This window comes from Python bivittatus, unplaced genomic scaffold, assembly GCF_059951505.1.
Source record: "Python bivittatus isolate LINGU-HERP-01145 unplaced genomic scaffold, Pbiv_v1 ctg000070_np1212, whole genome shotgun sequence".
Taxonomy (NCBI): Eukaryota; Metazoa; Chordata; class Lepidosauria; order Squamata; family Pythonidae; genus Python; species Python bivittatus.
The window spans coordinates 45,462,921-45,469,343 of record NW_028277034.1 but is presented as its reverse complement, the minus strand read 5'-3'; positions in this window follow the sequence as shown (position 1 = coordinate 45,469,343).

The window sequence follows — 6,423 nt, the reverse complement described above, 5'->3', positions numbered from 1 at the left end:
TGGTTGCCAGTTTGCTTCTGGGTCCAATTCAAATTTTAACCTTTAAAACCCTTCATGGCATGGGACCAAGTTATCTGAGGGACCGCCTCTCCCCAGTTATATCAGCCCACCCCATTAGATCCAGCAGAGAGGGCACGCTGCAGATACCGACTTCCAAGGACCTACATCTGGTGAGTCCCAGGTGGTGGACCTTCTCTGCTGTGGCACCCACCTTGTGGAATATTCTACACACACACCCCAGCATTAGGTTAGTACTATCCCTTTTGATAGTTTCAGAAGTCTGTCAAGTCCTGGCTATGTCACCAGGCCTGGGGGCCCCTGGGGACCAGAGAAATGTCTAGATGGCTCCACTACTGTGGTGGACATTTGTCTATAGTTTAGTACTATTTGTATATATTTTAGTCTTAATCGCTACTTTTAATGTTGACTTTTTCATATTTTTAAATGCTTGTTTTTTATTTGATTATTGTATGGTGCCCAGAGTAACTTCTTGTGAGATGGGCAGCTATATAAATTTGTTTAATAAAATAAAAAGTAAATAAAATAAAATCTTACACCAGGCAAAGGGTTGGACTAGATGATCTCCGAGATCCCTTCCAACCTTTACATTCTATGGATTCTAAAATTCTATAAAAGTCCTCTGGCTGAAACACAACTCATTCCTGGTGGTTACTTCACACAAAGTGAAAAGCTGAAGCAACTGCATGCTTTGCATTATTGTTAGAACTATTCAATGATTATAATTCCTATTAATTTGACTGTCAGAGGAATAGAGAGATGCCAAATTTCTGTTGCTTCCCCAACCTTGGCCATAACCTTCTCCTCTCCCAATCTGCATACCCCTTACCCTGCTATCATTTAGGAAAGCCCTACAAATCTGGCTTTTTCAGCAGGCTCTGGGGTAGGGTGATTTGTGACCCCACACTGATTTTGGTGGTTATGGTGTTTCTCTTCCCTGATGTGGTAATTAGACCGGATTTTCATTTTTGGTCTACTATTTTTCTCAGTTTTAATATGCTAACGTATGCCGTCTAGATTTGCTTCAAAGACTGAGGTGGCTTATAAATTGTTGTCGCTGTTAGAAGTTGTGTCAATAAAATAAAGAACATATGCGTGATCTCCTTGGTCAGACTGCAGCCTGAAAGGATGGGAGGCCAGCCACTGAAGAGACTGCAGTGGACAGGTTGCACCCCAAATCCTGTTATAAAGAAGGGAGAGGTCATTCTCACTATCCGGCACCCCAAGTCGGCTGCCAGGATGCAAGTATCCTAGTGGGACTCACTGAGGAAAATTCCTTCCATTTTAATAATCCGAAATGCCTCTAAGACAATATAATCCAGTCTTCCATCACATAAATAAAACATGCCATGGAGTACAAGAAAGGCTGTGTGACACTTCCATGCAGATATCTGGAACATTTAAATACAGAAATATGTAGGTCTTGGTTCCACAGAAACATGTAGTATAAAGCCATCACTCTGAAAAATAAAAAATAAAGGAGTTTGCACGTAAAAAACAGGTGGAGCTTCAACTGCATCATCGTGGCTGCCATCTTGACTTTTTTCTTTTTGTAATCCTACCAGCAGACACACCTTTCTTGGAAGAAGGCAAAGACAAATCCATTAATACTGTTCCCAAGAAAACTGCAAGTTGGTATACCAAGACATCATTAGTCATTAAGCTCAACTCTAGAGTAATTTTACCTTACCGCCAAAATAAACTCTCTGTATCTTGTAGAAACTCAGTGTCTTTGTTCATATGACACAGGCACAGGATTGACACTATCCCTACATATAAGGTTACAAAATTTACACAAATGTTTATTAAGGAAATAATTTACATAAAATAATCAGGTGTTCCTCTTCCACAGGAAGATAGCGATTTCTCAGTTGGACATTTCTCAGATTAATTTTGTTGAGTTTCAACTCTTTTGTGATTGCTTAAAAAGTGAAAATAGATAAATAAAAGCTGAAGAAATTCTAAGACCTGCCAGTGCTTGTACAAAGGTAGTAGATAACATGTGATCTATTGGGAGGAATGAATGTTCATCAAAAGAAGTTAAAATGTCTGTCTATAAGAGGATGCTTCAGCCTACCTTTTATACAATATATATATGAAGTGGGGATGAATTACTTAAGAAGTGTGTGAGGTAGTGTTACCAGATCTGGGCTGCAATAATTCAGGTGGCCACTCTATGGCAGCAGAGAGTGATTTTCTGTATGGTTTTGCTGCCATCTAATGGTTGTCTGAACTGTTGCAGGTTTTGCCATGTGGCAAAACAAGAAGTGATATAGTCAGCAATGAATGTGGATTGAATCTAAAATAAGTGAAAAGTACAAAATAAGTATGTTGAGGTGGCTTGTTTATATAGAAATAATGAATGAGAATCGAATTGCAAAACAAATATGTAAAGGAAAAATGAATGGCTTGAAGGCAGGGGAAGATCAAGAAAATCACAGTTGGATAGAGTTGGTAAGATCCACCAAAGAGGATTTCCAAATGGCCCACCTGCCTCCTCAATCTTTTTCTACCTCAAGGACACTGATGGCTGCTACGGAGAGGTAGGGAAAGAAAGGTACTTGGAAGATCAGGAGGGTGGGAGAGCCATCCTTGAAGCAAGGAGAGGGAAGTGGAACATGCCATTCTTGAAACTATATTGAAATGCCACCATCAGTATCTTTGACTTCAAGCACAACATAGCCAACCAGCACACTCTCTGCCTCCATTTTTTAAATACCGTTTTTTCCTACTTCCCTCAGCTACTGTATCCCCCTGATTTTCCCCATACCTTCCTTTTCCTACCTCCCTTAGCCATGTACCACCAAAAAGTAGCTGTTCAGTACATTTAATGGCTCACAAATGGACTATTTTGCACATCCATAATTGTTTGCTAACATAGAAAGGAAGTAAGAGACATAATGAATGCTGTTGCAATAAAGCAGACTTGGCTAGATTTTCTTTGCTTTTCTCTTAATGCCTGCCTTTAATTTCTTTTGCCCAAGACTTCCTACTTGTTTTTGGCACTCTGCATCATGTTGCTGCCCTTGAAAAGATACAGCTTGATAGGTAATAAACATAAAAGAACTAAACCAACTTTTCTTTCAGAACAAAGTTAAACAACCAGAAAACAGATAGAGTGGAAACAGTCTTCACCCCTTTCAAGCTCTCCCTCTTCATCCTACTGTAAGAATCTCCAAGATTTCTTAAGAGTCCATGTCTTTTTTTGAACCTTCTGGTGTTTTTCTCTGCTGTCTGCTGGATACTTCACTACTTCAGGGGGTCCCATGGGGAGGGGGGGTATAATAAAAAAAAATCAAGATAGCAGGCACAACCATGAGATCAAAGCTCTGAGTCCTTTTTCTATGCATTGTGACACACATAAATGGGTTACGTTATGTGATTGTGGTCACCCTCTTCACTTTTTTGATCCCCTTCCTGCAGACAATCCTGTGTAGCATAATCCTGTTCTTCCCAGCCACAAGCTCCATATTCAGGTCTCCTCTCTCTTTTTTCTATAACAATGTTATTAAAGTTGGAAGTTACGAAGATAAAGGACTAATACAAACCAAAACAGTAAAAAAGAAAGAAAGAAAGAAAGAAAGAAAGAAAGAAAGAAAGAAAGAAAGAAAGAAAGAAAGAAAGAAGGAGGAATAGAAATGCAGAAAATAAAATATAAAGAAAAATAGAAAACAAGGAAAAAATAAGAATATAGTAAAGAAAGAAATATATAAAGAAATGACTTCCCCCTTCATCACAAATACAATTTCAATAACCTATCACCTTCTCTGAGAATACAACAAAAGATCTCTTCTTCCCATATCTCACGTCTTACCTATAAACAAATTCTTAAAGCCTCATCATTCAGTCTTAATCAGCAAAAGTCCATTAAGTGTTACCAGAAAACAACATATATATTTTAACCTTAATCAAATAAACCAACTGTGTATTCCTTACCTTTAACACAGTTGCTCACCATTTTCTCTAAAAATACAACAAAAAATCTTTTTTTCCAAATCTTTAAAGCCTCATCATTCAGTCCTGGTCAGCAAAAATCCATTAAGGATTACCAGAAATGACATATATATTTTAACGTTGATCAAATAAGCCTACTTTGTATTTCTTCCCTTTGATCTTTAAAAAACTTGATCTTTAACCCCTTTAAATAATGTCTCTGAGCTTGATTTCTTTTCATTTTGTCATTTTCTGTTCTCAGAAAACCCTTCAAAACTTAACAAGTCTCTTTTGTAAATCCAAAATAAGAAAATTATCCAAGTCACTCTTCTGGTTTGTTATTTGTATGTCCCTTTTAATTAAGACATCAGCCAGTTTCATTTGTATATCCAGTGTAACATCTTTTTCCATATCACTCTTATAACATGTCATTTTCAAATCCACATTCTAGTCAGCCTAAGTCTCAGTCTTATCCAGTGAAACTTGTTCTATAACCTCTTTTAAATCCAATTTGTCCTTTATAGCAGACAATCTTAACTCCTGAGTCCATTGTTCCCAAATATCCTTGAATTCATTCAAAGTTAAAATATTTTTCTCCATTTTGTATTAGTGAGTTTAATTTAAGTGTTCTTCTCCTTGAATTATAATCTTTAGTTCTTTCTAGTTCCCTCTAGTGTCCAACCTGCAAATTCCCATCTTATCATGTTTTCCCCCCCTAAACAACAGCATTTGTTGTTTTTCCCATAGGAAGGTTTCTTATAATTAATTTCAAAATTATTTCAAATCCCTCTGGACCATTAATCCATTTACAACTTTCTGAAATCAAGATTCTAATAACCCTTTTGCTGTTTTTCTGCCCCCCCCCCTTTTAAGTCCTTAATTCTGCAGTTAAAACTTCCTTCTCCAAGGATTGAAGGAGACTCACCCAGTGAATGTTGTAAAACTTGCCAATCTGAAGGTTCTTAAGCAATTAAAAACCAATTCCAAAAGTGATTAAGAAATGAGGCTCGACTGAGGTTTTTGTCCATACAGGCTACATTAATGGCTGTCAGCTTGATGGAACTCCCTTGACTCCCAACCATTCCAATCATGAGCTGGTTGCAAAAACCTTGGTTCCTACACTCTACTCACAAGGACAACTGTCTGGAGTACATGTGGGCAGTCTCACAATCTCTCCTTTTTCCAGAGAGATTAAAAGTGGCCAGAATTTGCCTTCTGGTTGCAGATCTCTGCCGCAATGCCATCCCCATTCCTTCGAGGATGTTCAGCTCACCATGTCCTCACCTGAAGTCTATCCATATTCAAGTCTTCTCTCATCAGAGTTCTCTCATACTGGAATATTGCTCTCTTTCATCAACAGCTTTAGTCCCCCTCCAGTTGACAGATGATCTCCAATTGACTTCTCCCTATTTATTTTTTTAAAATTTCCCACTTTAAATCTCCCTCTGTTGTAGCGTGCAAGAGATTTTCAGTTGCTGTGCTCATCCAACATGCTTAAACAGGTCAGTCACTGGCAACCACACATGTGCAATATGGCAATGTTGGATAGTGTTAACCTTAGTCCTATTTCTGGTGAATTGCCATAATGCGTGCACCCAGAGTTTGGCTAGTTTCTGATCCAGTATATGCTGGGAATTCAGAAAACAGGTTAATTCTGTAACTGTGTTAATAGAAGTTATATGAAGGCAGCCAATATTACACTTTGCTCTTCACTATGGAACTGTTATGAATAAATCCTAAACACATAATGAAGTAAAGGTTTAATTATATATGACGCAAAAAGGACATAACTTAACTTTCCTGAAGAATTTCAAAGAGCTGCTCCTGTGAGATGGGCGACCATATACGTTGACATAAATAGATAAATAAATAAGAATTGGGGCAAATGGGAAGGGTTACATAGTGTTTCTCTGTCCCATAGCTTCATTCCAAATACTCTGGCAAAAAGCAAAAGAAACAGACAAACAAACCCCACCCCAAGATCCCAATCAGAGGACATTCCCATTTTCTGGTGCTTGGCTTGCATGTAAGTAAACAAAGAACTCATCTGATTTCCAAATTCTAGCACTGAAAATAAGTTATTTTTCCTGCATATTCACACAAAGTTTCTTGAGACTGGGTAGATTGATTTTAAATCAGGATGGAAGTTCGACACTGTTTACCAAGTTAAAAAGTACTTTTAATGAACATAAGTTCAGGCAGCTTGTTGGGGCATATCATACTGTGCCTGGAGGAAGAAATACCTTCAATTTTTAATTATTTTTGTTGTTGTTATTAATAAATTTAATGTGTTGGCAAAAGAGCACGTGGCTATGCTTCTTTTCACATCTCCTTTTTTGTTTAATGTCTGTCCTCAAGAATGATTTAACTAAGCTTCAGGCATACTTATATAAAATGCATGCATGCAAATATGAAAAGTGGGCCTGTTGACATATGTGTTTTTTTCCTTTTTAATTCAAGGTAGCTTAGAAA